Source organism: Rhodnius prolixus, unplaced genomic scaffold (genome assembly GCF_049639745.1).
Source record: "Rhodnius prolixus isolate KJV_2025 unplaced genomic scaffold, Rpr scaffold_4, whole genome shotgun sequence".
In the NCBI taxonomy this organism is placed as follows: Eukaryota; Metazoa; Arthropoda; class Insecta; order Hemiptera; family Reduviidae; genus Rhodnius; species Rhodnius prolixus.
The window spans coordinates 3,475,972-3,491,243 of record NW_027411614.1 but is presented as its reverse complement, the minus strand read 5'-3'; the positions used below and the strand labels follow the sequence as shown (position 1 = coordinate 3,491,243).

Here is a 15,272-nt window from a genome sequence, read left to right as displayed (position 1 = left end):
AATTTAAGTATGATGTTCCTACAGGATGAACTTTCTTTAAAATACTCAGCATTCACAAAAAGATGGTTTTTATCGAATAGTTTTATTGAGAAATACTTGTATGGATCCGCAATAACACAACATTTGGATTTGCGGTGGATTTTTTTTCTCCATTAATGGATAACTTCTATCTAACATTGATTGGTCCGAAATTTATATCCACTGTTTAGAGAATGGTTAGATCTGCTAATTTAACTTTCACAGGAGTGAAAAATGTCATGTTAATTGGGTACACACGAACTTTAAAATATCTTAAGAGTCCATTTCCATGAGAGCCTTCATGTCTTGTTTGTTATCAAACTGTTATCTATGCTTGTCCTGTTTTATTTATCCACCTGGATGGTTTCAGTTTAATAAGACCTTGTGAAAATAGCCGAATATCAAGGAAAAGATTCTGATAGGTCAGATGCATATAAAAAGTGAATTTAAAATTCGTTAAATGAGCCAGGTGAATGAAATTCCTCGAACTTTTCTGAAACAAGACGAAAGAAAACAAGACGTATAAGATTATCTATTAGCATAAAAGTTTTCTGTATTCTTCAATTTAATTTTATTTAATGTGTAAAAAGCATGAAACAACCTAAGCCAAGTTTCGTTCTGAAACAAAAAATATTCTGGAAAACAAAAACAATTATAGCAAAAAACGTTTATTATGTGTATAGGACAGTTTCAATAGTTTTCCAGAATCGAGACCTGGCCCTGGGACCTCTTCCCAGAAGCATCTCCATGCTACCAGGCGCGTCCTCAGGTTGCGGATTGAGGAACGGCCACCAATATGGTGGTTAGCTGCGAAATAAGCAGGCATTGCCTGACGAATAAGCAGTCGCGGACAAGGATTGGGGGGGGTGCATAGAAAAAAGCATAAGATTTTAAAGTATAAGATTTAATTAAGTTTAATTATAAGTAATAATTGACAAGAACCTTGCAACTCCCCATATAAAAATATTTTTGTATTAATCTTGATTAGGTGTAATTTTTGTGAACAAGATGTAATTTTTGTAAACAAAATGTAATTTTGTAAACAATATGCAATTTTTTTGTAAACAAGATGTAATTTTTGTAAAACATTTTAAGTGGCAGGTATTTCGTTTAGTATTTTTCACAGTATTTCATTTAGAGTTTTTCAGAGTGCCAGTTCTGTTCCGTCAATTTTACCAGATGCTCCAGTATGCAGTTCAACTCAGATATGGCTACCATACTAATTCAGGTCAAGTAATATTTATTCAAGTCACTTATTTCATTGAATGTTTTTATTATGTCCTTATTCATTTTATTTTTTTGTTTTTTGTTTTTATGAGTAATTTTATTCGCTGAAGAATTTTTACAAAGGTAACTTGCATAATAAAACAATCTTTAACATTTAAATCTTTTTTTAATTAAATTTTCAGGAAAGAATTTTGTGTGTGATGTATCATATTGTTATTCTATTAAGTTTCACCTGATTATTTTCTTGTTAGAATTTCAAACATCGTGCTCAGTGTTCGAGATTCAAGTTTGGAAATTACTAAATGACGGCGTAGCAGGAGATACAAGATGCAGGTTCGAGATTGCTGAGCAGAGTAGGAGCTGCAGGTGTGGGGATTGCTAGGCAGAGTACGAGATGCAGGTCGAGATTGCTGAGCAGAGTATGAGGTGCAGGTTCGAGATTGCTGAGCAGAGTAGGAGGTGCAGGTTTGGAGATTGCTGGGCAGAGTACGAGATGCAGATTTGAAGATTGCTGAGCGGAGTACGAGATGCAGGTTTGGAGATACCTGAGCGGAGTACGAGCTGCAGGTGTGGAGATTGCTGAGCGGAGTACGAGCTGCAGGTTTGGAGGTAACAGAGCGGTGTACGAGGAGCAGGTTTGGAGATTGCTGAGCGGAGTACGAGGTGCAGGATTGGAGATTGCTGGGCAGAGTACGAGATGCAGGTTTAGAGGTAGCAGAGCGGTGTACGAGGAGCAGGTTTGGAGATTGCTAAGCGGAGTACGAGGTGCAGGTTTGGAGATTGCTGGGCAGAGTACGAGATGCAGGTTTGGAGGTAGCAGAGCGGTGTACGAGGAGCAGGTTCGAGATTGCTGTGCAGAGTAGGAGGTGCAGGTTTGGAAATTGCTGGTCAGAGTACGAGCTGCAGATTTGGAGATCGCTGGGTGGAGTACGAAGAGCAGGTTTGGAGGTAGCTGGGTGGAGTACGAAGAGCAGGTTTGGAGATTGCTGAGCGGAGTACGAGGTGCAGGTTTGGAGGTAGCAGAGCGGTGTGCGAGGAGCAGGATTGGAGATTGCTGGGCGGAGTGCGGGATGCAGATTTGGAGATCGTTGAGCAGAGTACGAGATGCAGGTTAGCAGATTGCTGGGCGGAGTGCGGGATGCAGATTTGGAGATCGTTGAGCAGAGTACGAGATGCAGGTTAGCAGATTGCTGGGCGGATTATGAGCTGCAGTTCTTGGCAGCACAAAACCATCATCTGCAGTCTAAATGGATTGAAGCATTTACAACTCTTCAGATGATGAAAAAGTGCATTTTCGTCAGTCAGTCACAATTTTGGAAAGATATAAGTGATTTCTTTGCATTATTTGTATCTTTTTAAATCCTAAAATCTCTTGGTATGCCCTGTTAAGGTCCTGAAAGGCCATATCAAAAGGGATGTTCAAATAATTTAATTTAATCTTCAGAATATTTATTTTTATGGATCAAAGTTTTAATATGTATTAATATGAAAATTTTTATATGTATGTCATTTTTTTTATTAATATAATCACTTTTTCAGATTTTTTGCCGGGCATTGGCTCCTCTTTTATGAGGCCATCGCTGGATTATGCAGATTTGGAGATCGTTGAGTGGAGTACGAGATGCAGGTTTGCAGATTGCTGGGCGCAGTACGAGATGCAGGTTTGGAGATTGCTGAGCGGAATACGAGGTGCAGGTTTGGAGAGATTACTTGGCGGATTATGAGCTACAGTTAGATCCATACAGATAGATTGAAGGATTTACAACAACTCTTCAAAAGATGAAAACGTGCATATTCATCAGTCAGTCACAATTTTGGAAATAAGATATAAGTGATTGCTTTGTATTAATTGTATCTTTTTAAATCCTAAAATCCCTTTATGTGTCCTGTTAAGGTCCTGAAAGACACATCAAAAGGGATGTTCAAATAATTTAATCTTAAGAACATTTATTTTTATGGATGAAAATTTTAATCATTATAAATATTTTTCTACAGGATTTATTTTTATATTTACACATAATAAGTAATAATTAATTTTTTGATTACTTTTTCAGATTTTTTGTTTTAAATTAACTGTTAACCAACGGTCGGGCGTTGGCTCTTCATTTGTCAGCCAACACTGTCCTTCGCAGGATTATGTTAAGAGCTGTCGGGAGTCCAATGCACTTACCTCTTATTAAAACAAATTCCTTTCTTACTTCAGAATTTGAATTCATTTTAATATTTTATTAATTAATAACTTTCAGGATAGAATTCTACTAAAAATAACCAATTCTATTTAAAAATTGTCTAAAAATTAAAAATAAAAATGTTGGATTTTTTTTTAGATAAATTCAAACTAATACCCTCTTATTTCATTACAGGTAAGGTGAATGGAGGCTGGTTAAACATGGCGTTATACTGGTTATGGGTGAGTGTGTTTAATAAAATACTCAATTTTAGATTTTAATCTCTCAGTACGATTCCTTTAAGTCCTTTTTTCTGCTTAAAAATAGAGTGTCGGTTCTTCATTGTTATTGAACAGCATCTTTCTTAGCAATGACCATACAGGTTCGCGGAGCTTTTAGGTATCTTAATGCAAATCCTCTCTTATTTTACTTTTATTAATTATTTGTAAACTCGTTCAAATCTGTACGTTTTCAGAAAACGTAAATGCGATGTAACTAAGTCTCTGATAAGAGGAATCCAGCAGCCAATGCTGGAACTCTGGAGTATGGTTTTGAGAGATGTATCCAACTCCGGATGTAACTCTGGAGTATGGTTTTGAGGTTGTGAATCCAACTTGTTTCAAGTGACATGGAGCATTGCCAGGCATAAAAAGAGGGCTTATGTACTACTGGGTTTGGCAAGAGTAGTTAGTTTATACGTAAATAGAATTATAGAATCTATTTATTTTATTTTGTTTATAAAGTTGGTGGTAATAAATAGTTTATTTAAAAAATTTAAATTTTAGACAATAAAAGGGAACTTTAGCAATGTGGCGTAGAGCTTTTAGATTGAAGGGATTTTCTGATTCCCTGATAGTTCGATTGTTCCGTGAATTGCCTCACAATTCGGTATCATATTTCCCGAGCTGTCTTAGTGGTGTTATTTGTAGAGAAAATTTGTTATGTTCATAATTGGTCTCTTCCCCATCAGGAAATTTGAGAATTTCCATTAAATGAGAAATTAGGTTGTGTGCACTGTACAGTATAAGTATTGTAAATTGTAAAGGCCTTCAGAGAAGTAGCAGCTAAATGATTTCGGAGGCAATAAGTTCATGCCCTGGAGAATGTTTTTTAAAAGAATGTGAAAAAATAGGAATTTTACTACATAAGGATGAAAGAGGATGCGATATATCCAGATGGTCGAGGATTTGGGTTGATTAGGATGAGGATGTTTGAAGTTCTTCTCTCCTATTGAAGGCAAATACCTTAAATATTTCATTATCGCATCTAGATCTATCTGCTGAACTTCTAAATAAACCAATTTAGCTATACAACTGATCATTAAATAAATAAGACAGGGTCATTCTGCTCCCACGCCACTCTAGTTAAGCTGTATTTATATCGCCTCTAAATTAAGAGTTTTAAGAGATTGTAGAAGTTGTAAATTACTAAAACCGTTAACTGCATTTTACCCTTTTATAACATAATTTGCATAATTTATGCAGTTTTAATTACATTTAATACTATATCATTTTTTATTACATACAAGTTGTTACATCGTTCATGCAAGTAGCTTCCATCATCACTTCATAACCTTAACATCAGCAGGTTACCTTGCTTGTTAGCTTGTTTTACACTCTGCACATCCTTCCAGTAGTAGTTAAGTACAAACATCATTTGTGTGCTTTCAGAGCTATCAAAGCGAGAGAGTAGCAGTATTTAAAGAGAGAGAGTGCGAGTGTGAATGACTTGACTTCACGTCATCACTCCACTACACGGTTTATAATCCCATATCACTGTCATATCCTGGCTCTCTGGTGCTATTCATCTCAGTTGAATATGTGTTCTACCTTCCATCATCCTAACTATGTTCTAACTTCATCAATCTAAAAATATTTCCAGTACAATATTAAAACTATTTTATCTAATAATAACAAAACAATAATATCTCTTTCACTCTCCTTAACATTCAACCTCTGTCACCTATGTTAATGGATGACATTCCACAAAACCACTTATTCTGTTCTGTAAAGCGCTGGAGAGATAGAGAGTGGGAGATAGTATTCTCTCTCGTTTAATGGAACACATTTCTCATAATTTTATGACAGTCTCACTCTTATACAATCATTTGTTTTTATGAATTATCAGTGTTAGTGCTTTTTACATGGAGAACAGCTCCATGAATACTTTCAAATATTATTAGATTTTTGTTTTTCAAGTTCACATAATGATTTTTGTCTCTCTTTCTTCAATTGTCTGATGATGAAGTAATAGTTAAAGTGCAATCTCTCAAGATTACGAACGATAATAAATTCCGTAAACACAAGTAATATCTTAGGTTTGGAAGCCTTAGAACCCCTCGCTCTAAGTAAAAATCTCCTTGGCAAAAAAACTTATATTCCATTAGAATGTGATGTGTAATATAAAGCAACAACTATTTGGTGAAAATACTAGTTTACAAGAAAACCTAACTTTAGTATTAGTGAAACAACCTATTAGTAAAAAAAAAGTCGTGTGAGTGTGCATATTAGTTTTCAGATATTAAAAACAAATATTATATTCTGAATATTATTTAATATTATCAAATATTGAAATACTTATTTAATATTGGATAAAAATACTAGTTAAAATAAAATGTATGTACTTATTAGTAAAAAAAGTCGTGTGAGTGTGCACATTGGTTAAAAATTAAATAATCTTGGTCATATGAGCCGAGAATTGCCGACAATAACCGAACGCATTCGGCTAGTAAGAAATAAAAGCCGTAAAAAGTCATGTGAGTGTGCATATAAACTTTATCAAAGTCACTTGAGCCGAAAATTGCCGACAATAACCGATCGCATTCGGCTTGTAAGAGAGAAAATAAAAGAGAATAACAATTAAAAAAGCCCGGCTAAGGCACGTTGGGTTACAGATCCAGTGATTCCTAGAAATCTGTTCTTTTTCCTACTAATTTGCTTTTCTCTAACCCATCGGTCTTTGATGGCATGAATTTAAACTGAATTTACTGCTCTGTGAAAAGTTTTTCCATTATATCTCAGGAACGGAAAATCGTAGAGGTTTCAAATTTGGCATTTCGTTCAAGTGACACTAGAGGAAGCAGGAATTAATTTTTAGTCAAAATAGGTCCACCAGAAGTACCACTTTACTGAATAGATTTTTCACTTTTTTAACTTTTTCTAAAAAACTACTGGTTTGATTTTCTTCAAACTTGGCATAATTATAGCTCTCAGATAGTTCTACAACTTTTATGGGAAATATTTTTCTGGAATGATTCAATTAAGGACACTTTTGTGGGAGGGGTGGTGGTTAGGCAGTCCGGCAGAATGCCAGTTCGCTTTAATACATGGACTTACACTTCATAATAGGCCTCTTTAGTGAAAAAAATATTTAGTTAATGTAAATGGCCATCATAAGGGTCATAATTATATTTAATGTAATTTATTAGGACATCTAATGAATTCTAAATAAAATTAAGGAAAACTTAATACAGTAAAATTACTTATGTGATATTATAATTAACTTATGTAATTATAATAGTGTCAAACACTTGCTTTTTCAAACTTTCTATTTAACTGAAATTACGAACTGAAGTATGAATGAAATGTTGGGTATTTGCTGATTTGTGTACCTTTTGACTTCTATACTTTATAACTCTTATACTTTACTTTTTTAACTACAAGTTTTTGTTAAGGAGATTTTTGTACTTTTTGGAAAGTTTCATAGGCCTATTACAACCCATATTTACATATACCATACACTTATCTGAATGTGATCATCTCGCGTATAGTTTACCTTTATATCGTGCAATATTATGGATCACTCCAATGACCGGCCCCCGTCTTTTTTCAACCGCGGTTTAGAGGAGGCCCCGCACTTGGTGCCAAACTACGCTCCTAGAAGAGACGTATCTACTTTATAATTAATGTCGAATCGAATGACACTTCATTCATTTAAATCGGACCACGCATCGATAATTTAAAACGATTGCAGTACTTTCCCTTTAGTGGATGCAAGAGGATGTAGGTTGGCACTGCATTAAGCAGGGCTCAGATTTAAGTTGAGTATTATAGGACCGTGAGTGGCTGGATTAATTTTACGCCATGTCGCTCATACATGAATGATTGATTGAATTACATATGTGCAGCCAATCAAACCGCTGATATTTTTCTTAAAACAGAAACTCTAGCCAACAAGAAAATTGAATTAGATTATTCACTTCTACTAAATATAATATTTAATCTACCTTGTGGTAAAGAAACTTTTTTCTCTTTAAGGATATAATGTAAAATGGAAGTAATTACCTTTAATTTCCTCCCCACCAATTATATTAAAGAATTCATACAACCAAAAGTATGGAATAATTCTTTAGGAAGTAATAGCACAAAAGAATAAAAGATTACGGGAGTCATATTATTCCTTATTATTATTTTACATAATATTTTTATCAGGCTTGGAAACTATTTATTGCTTCACTAAGGTTTTAATCTATGTTCATTTATTAGGAAAATCAATATTACAGTACTTTCTCTTAGTAGAGTTAGAGAAAGTAGAAAATTGCAAGCGTGATGAAAATTTGGTTTCACATGCCCTAAAATGTTTCAAGTAATTATCCTGTGTTGAAAACTCACGGTAAATTATATTTACACTGTATTACAATACGCGTCTTGGCGATAGAAGAGGGTGGTCTTATGTGTGAGAAGAGGAATCTACTGGATTAGAATGGAGAGCTTTAAAGCTGTTAGAAAGAAACTCGTTGTTTTATAGTTCATTAATCTTAGATCAGTGATAGTTTGACATTATGGTTACAAATTTAGTGGAGCATTGAATTAAAACAAAAAAACGGTAAAACAATCAACTTCACTAAATTGATTTTCCTAAAACATCTCTCAACGATTTTCTTAATTGTTAATGTACTGAAAGCAAACACGCATACTTTTTTTAAAAAAAAATAAAAGAGGGAAGTTTTGTTTCCTTCTAAAATGTATTTTTAATGCAATGCTCTCATATTCTAATCAAGGACATTATCCACTTAGTACTCGTAACATTAAATAGGGTTAAGAATGCTGAGTTAGATTGATGAAAACCACTTGTCCAAATCTTCTTCTAATCTCTTGAAAACTTGTTAGAAATCCTTCAAGAATCCATTGAGCAACTCGAAATATCTCTTCAGGATTTTAAAAGATTGATCATATCCTCGTTGTTTTTATTAATAGTGTTGTTCATTAGTAGTGCTTTCATTAATGAAATGAGAATGTAAAAAGAAATATGTTACTCTGTCTCGTTAGAAAGTCTTAATCAGCTACTTCTCTCTGATAAGAATAGTTATGAAATTTAACAATTGTGGAATTTAAATTGATCTATAAAATTCATAGTAGTTAATTTTTTAATATTTTAAACATTAATAATCATAATTTTCATTCAAATAATAAATAATACGGAAAACTACTCTCAAACTTCAGTTGGTAGTGCTGCAAATTTGCATTGGAATTTGGTGGCGACCATTGTAACGAATCGTTCGCGGTTGTGTTACAGTTTCGGTTAATGAATTTTATTAAGATAGTTGAATGTAATTATTATTGATAGTTCTCTGTCGTGCTTTAGTTAGTGTAAGTACGTTTGTGAGATCGGTATTCGGTACTAATTGAAATTCAACAACGTTATGAGAAGCCCCTCTGTCAAATAATAAGGTAAATCAGTTTATTTATTAGTTCTATTTTGTATCTTGTGTTAATGAATGCTATTTTTATTGAATATGGCAATATTCTTTACTCTGTAATATTAATCAGTAATGATTCCAATTTATATTTAAAATTTTTGTTTCATTGAGTTCGTCAAAATTTCAGCAATGATATTTTTCTGAACTTCTCTCAGTTACCGCTAGGCGCGTAGTTATAACTTTTTTAAAATATAATTTTTTCGTTTTTACAATGTATTGATGTTAACCAACTTTAAAAAATAACTTTATTTTAGTGGCTATTAATATTTATAGATAATTGATTTATGGTTTAGTCCAATAAATTAACTTGCAGAAGATTATTTTAATGTAGGTATGTTACCTACCACTAATTAACGTTTTCAATTATCTTTTAAAATTACAACCTCTGAAATTGTATTTAAAGTTCAAATTTTAATTAAACATTTTCAGTTTGCTTCATTTTATTCATTTTTACCGTACAACTGGTTTAGACCAAGAAATTTTTGTTCTTTGAACTTAATAATATCTTGTAATTTAAATTCCCTTGATTGGGTATTTCGACACTGTAGGTTCATAATGTGTCTTTAGAGTTTCAATTAAATAGTTTCGTTTTGTTTTTAACATCCAAATTAAACCAGAATAAGGCATTTCATGTTTTTTTTTTTTTGATACTGAAATAATCTTATGATTTAAAACATCTTGAATGGTATTTTTAAGGTAGGTTTATAAGTTTCATTTGGGTTCGATTCAACAATCAAAATAGGGAAGAGTAAGGCACTTTTTGTTTTAATTGTTTTTGATGTTGATCCTCTTGAATTGCATTTGATCTATCTGAGCCTAAAATAGTTTCTTTCAAATAATAGCTTCATTTGTTGTTTTAAAATGTATTCCTTGGTCTTTAAAAAAAATCTTTTAAAACATTTGAGTATTATTTTTATTTTAGTTGCACACTTTTATTATACTTTTTCATTGAAGTAGTATAAGTATTCTTTTTAACCGTACAGGTAGTGCAGTCATTTTCTTTTATTTTACATGACACTAGGGTACTAACTTTTCCAGTTGTGGTCCATGCGCCATAGATAAATTAATATGAATGAGTCAATAATTGTATTTTTTTAAAGTGTCTGTCGGCTACATGTGGGTTGAAAGAAGAGTCTGGTGTCTCATAGAATTTTCAAATATTTGATGTAGGTGTATGGTTAACGCAATTGCCTTCAGGGTGTGTTATTAGGTAATATTCTGGGGTCGATAAAGTATAAGTTTAGTAAGGTGTAAGAATTGTATAATTTTTCGGCCGTCTCATATGTTAAATGGAAGAGTTAGTTGTATATGAAATATTAATAATAATTAATTAAATAATAGCTATATGTGAAATAGGCATGAAGACTTAAGTTTTCATTTACAGAGTTGTTTGTTTAGTAGAGATAGGCACAGGCTTTGAATTACCTTTGTAATAAATGCAAGCTTTAGGTGTTTATCCAAGTAGAAATAGCTATGGGTGTCTATATAGGGTTTGTTTCGGTGCTGTTTTGGTGGTTCTATTATAATGTATATTTATTGTAATGTTTTGGAATAGGGTTTAAGGGTCTCCTAGGGACAGGTGTTCTCCGAAGGTATGGTGATAAAGGTTTGTATGTTTAAGTTTGTGGATTAAGTCTCGGTAACTTGAATATTATTATTTTGTAACTTCGCCTCGTGAGTGGACATTAGCCATCCTACCATCTTCATTACTTGACCAGCATGATTCGTATTTTCTCTCATTATTTTGTTAACCGATTTTATCTAAAGATTAGATCCTAATGGCGTTTCTAACAGTTTATATTTCTTTTTTTGCCTTGACTTGTCCCAAAAACAGAATTTTTACTACTTAGTCTGCTTTCATTTTAAACATTTAGGTACATAAAAATTCATTAATTTCTGTGAGATCAATGTTTCATTAAAATAAAAGTACAAATCCAGTGATAAAAACGAAATTGATAAAAAGGGCGTTTTTGAAACAGCTAAATCGTGTCAAGAAATTCGTGACCATTTTTTTTTTTATATTGATTATTTTTTATCTCCTTTATTTTTCTACAAAGGTGTTTCCCGAAGGTGATAAGTTTAATTTATTAACCTTTTTAATGTTATGATAGGGTTCTAATATTTAAAGATAGGATCCCCTCGAGCTATAGAGGCCAGTCTTTTATAATATTGAAAAACTTCTTCAAGTGAAAAGATTAAATATTGATAACAGTATCATCAGACTTCTTTTCATATATAGAATACCTTTGAAATAAAACTAATCTTTATAAACAATTGATTTTAATAACTTGAAAGAAAAAAATATAAAAAACAGTATAAAACTGATGCGGACACCCATAATTTCTGCCACAGTTTGTAAAAAAGAACATTCTAAAAATAATTTATTTAAAAAAAAAGCCTTCTGGTCGCCAAGTCTTTCACTCAGGATTTTCTTCTTTTTTTTTCTAACAGGAAGTTCTGCTAAGTTGTTAATCTCAAAGTTAGCGATAGAGACTAGCTGGAAGATGAGTGTTTAGCAGAAGTATGTCCACAACTTCTCTTCCACCTTTCTCAACTGATCCTCGTTGTCTTTATTTTTCCATTTACTTAATCTTGTAGGTAGGGAGACGCGTTGTTCGGGATGCGGCAGGTTTCTCGGTCACGCTGCCATGTGATCTATCAATACAAACCATTCCATATTATAGTTGTCTGCCATTAATAGTTCTCAAACTTTCCATTAACATGGTTAAATTCTAATAAGTTCATTCATACTAAATTCTGTGAATGAGGAAAGTATTTAAAAATTTTGTGTCATACCTAGTGTTTCACAGTCGGATTTCCTTTTCTTCTTTAATAATGCTTTCATTCATTAAATGAAACACCGAAAATTTTAATTTATTTCATTCATTAAATCATTGTCCAAGACGAGTTGAATTCCATTATCACATAATATTTAAAATAACTTGTTTAAACAAGTCGTAAATTATTTTTATCAACTAAATATGTATGTATTCTATATATAAATATGTACGATATATAGTATTGTCATTTTTTTTACCTATATTTCATTTTTAATATTGATAAATGAATTGTATAATGACGTTTTCCTTTTGAATTAAAAATATTCATTTATCAGACTTAACACTCGAAATAAATCCCTAATCTCTCACGCGTTCTGTACCAGTTCGTGATGCCGAACAATGTAAAGGAATAAAATGTATGCCCAGTAGGTAAAAACTCAGGGGAGTATAGACAAAAAATAAAAACCCCAAACAGATACATATAAAAAGGATGAATATTCTCAACGGGATTTATATGAAAAAAGAAAAAAAAAAAACAAATTCAGTGAATCAGATGTTTGGTTTAGTGAGTAGGAGGTGGGAATAAGATTCCCCCTGGGGATTAACTCGGGTAGCACTTGTCTTGAAGCCCTGCCCCATCTTTTCCACAAGAGAAAATTTCTCTCTTCATTACATTACTTCTATCCTGTATTTGATGTTGGTTTCTGGTATTTCACGTTGGTTTCTGCTTTTCTTTCTATGCTTCCCTTGCCTACTCAATTCCATTAATGTATTTGTAGTTTTTTCTTTAAGATATTTCAGTAATTTTGAAACTAAATAATTTGAAATTATGGAAATTAAAGGTAAAAAATTAGGCACTGGAAGAGGGTAATAGTTAACTAATCTAAGTTCAGGTTGTAAGTTTTGGTATTACTTAGAAATGCCCAAGAAAATGATTGATCCACCAGTCAGCCTGAAAATGATTGTCAGTTATCATATAATATGCTGAGGAATTTATTGATTTATCAGCCTATCAGGCAGGCTATAATATCATGTAACTTACTTATGATATTATGTTGTAAAATTATATAAGTAAATGAAATGAAAATTCTTCCGCCCGGTCATTACTTAAAAGTTTGTAAATCTACTGAAGGATAAAAATTTTTTTTATGAAAAAATTAAGTTCTAAGAAACAGGAAAATGTATATTGCCAGTTTTGTGCAAAGCTTTAAAACGCCGGAAATGGGTCATTTTGGCGCGGCTGTGTGAGGTTTATTGAAAATTATTTTCTTTTTCAACATAATCCAATTTCCTTCTTCTTTATCCATCTCAATTTCATCTTGCTCACCCCCTCCTCTCCTTTTTTTTTTTCTTGCGAGCTTTAATAACGCAGTATATTAAGAGAGTTGTATAAGGAAAACTGTTCAGAATTTTCCATATCGTTTTTGTTATATATTTACTCTAGGAGTCTTCTTTTGTTTGCAATTTTAGTATTAAGGGATTTTCTTAAGGATGAAGATAAAATTTGTTCCGTTTTGTTTCCTTATTTAATGTGTTGAAATTTTTAATACAGATTTCAAGATTAGATTAATTTAGGGGTGGTTCTACAGCCGAATTTACCAAACTTTTAAAGACTTTCTTTTAGATTGTGGCACTACCTGCAATGAGAGCGTTGTCAGTGAAATTAAGTCATCTATTAGGTGTAAAAAGGTTGTTTTTTTTAATTGTTGTAATGGGTGCGAGCAGTGAAAGTGTTTCGTTAGAGTTGGATTCCCTATCCGCAGTGCACCAGAACCACTGAAAAGTTAGCCTAGTCCACTTCCCTCTTAAGTTCTGATCCAAACACCAATTTTTGACACAGTTAATCAATTTTGATTGGTTAATTGTCCATTAATCAGTTATCACCGAACGTTATTTTAAAGCTTGTTAAATATCAAATATAATCACACATTTGTTATTTGTGCTTAACAAACTAAAACAAAAAACAAAAGAATTGAATCAAGAAATAATTATTGACAAGGACAGACTTTTTTTTTTTTTAAAGGAAAAAGTTACTATTTACGGTTCTACAAAAAGGATATAAGTCAGTGGAGCAGACAATGGTTTGAGTTGGCAGTTTTTTTCTTTTCTTTTAGAAGAGGGAGTGAAGTCTTCAGTGACCTTGCTTACCACTTCTGCGGTGGTAGAGGCCACCCAAATAAGAAGTCATTTCTATCATGATCTGGACATGAAGACATACAAACACACCAACCAACTTCTTTCGTTTTTTTTTTCTTTACGATTTAAAGTCTCCTGCATCTCTACAGCGTCGACCAAGGACGTCCACTTTCTTGTGCGCCTTCCCTCCATGGTACTTGCTCTTTTTTCTTTCCTAACTCAATAATTTAAATCTTCCGCTTTTACTAAATCTTTCGTTTTTATTTTTTTTTGTTCATTACTAACTTGCCACTGATTTATGTATTTATTATTTTTTTTTTTCTTGCAATTTCTTAGCGTCCATTATTCATTTGAATAATTGAGTAAGAATTTGTAAGAAACAAAAATATCTTTTTAAGAACTTTCTCGAATTTATAAACAGATTTATTTTTACGAATTGACATTTTCATTGAGGTACCCTGTTATTTTATTAAAAGAAGCTGCAGTTCCTTGAGGATCTACGTCTCCATAAACACTGCAGGGGTGCCTAGCTCCGTGATCCACAGGAATGATACTTCACCTCCTCACTCCTATTTTCCTTTTAGGTCTTCAGATTGCCCACACATTAAGAGGGTTTCATTTCTTCTTCTCCTTCTTTTTCTTGGCGTAATTTTTGGGAATCTAATCTCTCACTAGATCCTGGACAAAAACCAAAAATCAAACACTTCCTTCTTTAAAATAGAATTTCTCTAAACTGATATAAATATGTCATAATTTGGGAGATTGAATTGGTTAACTTCAAGTGCATCTATAAAAATATTGTGGTGGGCTTGAACGATTCTAATGTCAACAAGAACTTGTGTGGTGTGCTTTATTGCCGGTCACAGATAGGCATGATATTTTTTTTAATTTATTTTTTTTGATGAATTTTTAAATGTCAAAACTCTATTCTTTTTCGACACCTGGACTTAGTTTCTTTCATCATTATACTTAGCTTATAATTCATCTCAATCTCGTTCCAAATTTTCTCCACACCCTTTTTACATAATGGATTTTAACTATATCTAGTAAAAAATAAAACTGACAGATTTATTATAATTTAATTAAACTAAATTTCAGAAAATTTACTACAAATTAACTTAAATAAATCCTTTAAATTAGACCATTTTGAAATAATAGCTCTTAAATCAGTAAGAGAAAGTGTAAGAATACTGAAGCAGTTATCTTTTTATAGTTATTGTAATATAATTACTACAATTTTTTATA

The 15,272-nt window shown here is 32.4% G+C and overlaps 1 protein-coding gene across 10 annotated transcripts in view; it reads left to right on the top strand.

Moving 5' to 3' along the window:
- The window catches only part of by (focal adhesion protein tensin), a 572,440-nt gene that overhangs the window by 236,016 nt on the left and 321,152 nt on the right, over positions 1-15,272 (top strand). Inside the window, exons 1-2 of one of the 10 annotated variants that reach the window (XM_074132639.1) lie at positions 2,801-3,032; positions 3,609-3,655. The exons of 7 other annotated variants lie outside the window; for them this stretch is intronic. The gene's annotated coding sequence lies outside the window, so the exon portion shown is untranslated. Of the gene's footprint in view, positions 1-2,800; positions 3,077-3,608; positions 3,656-15,272 lie in introns of those variants that run through there. 2 more of the 10 variants (XM_074132638.1, XM_074132637.1) reach the window with 2 other exon arrangements.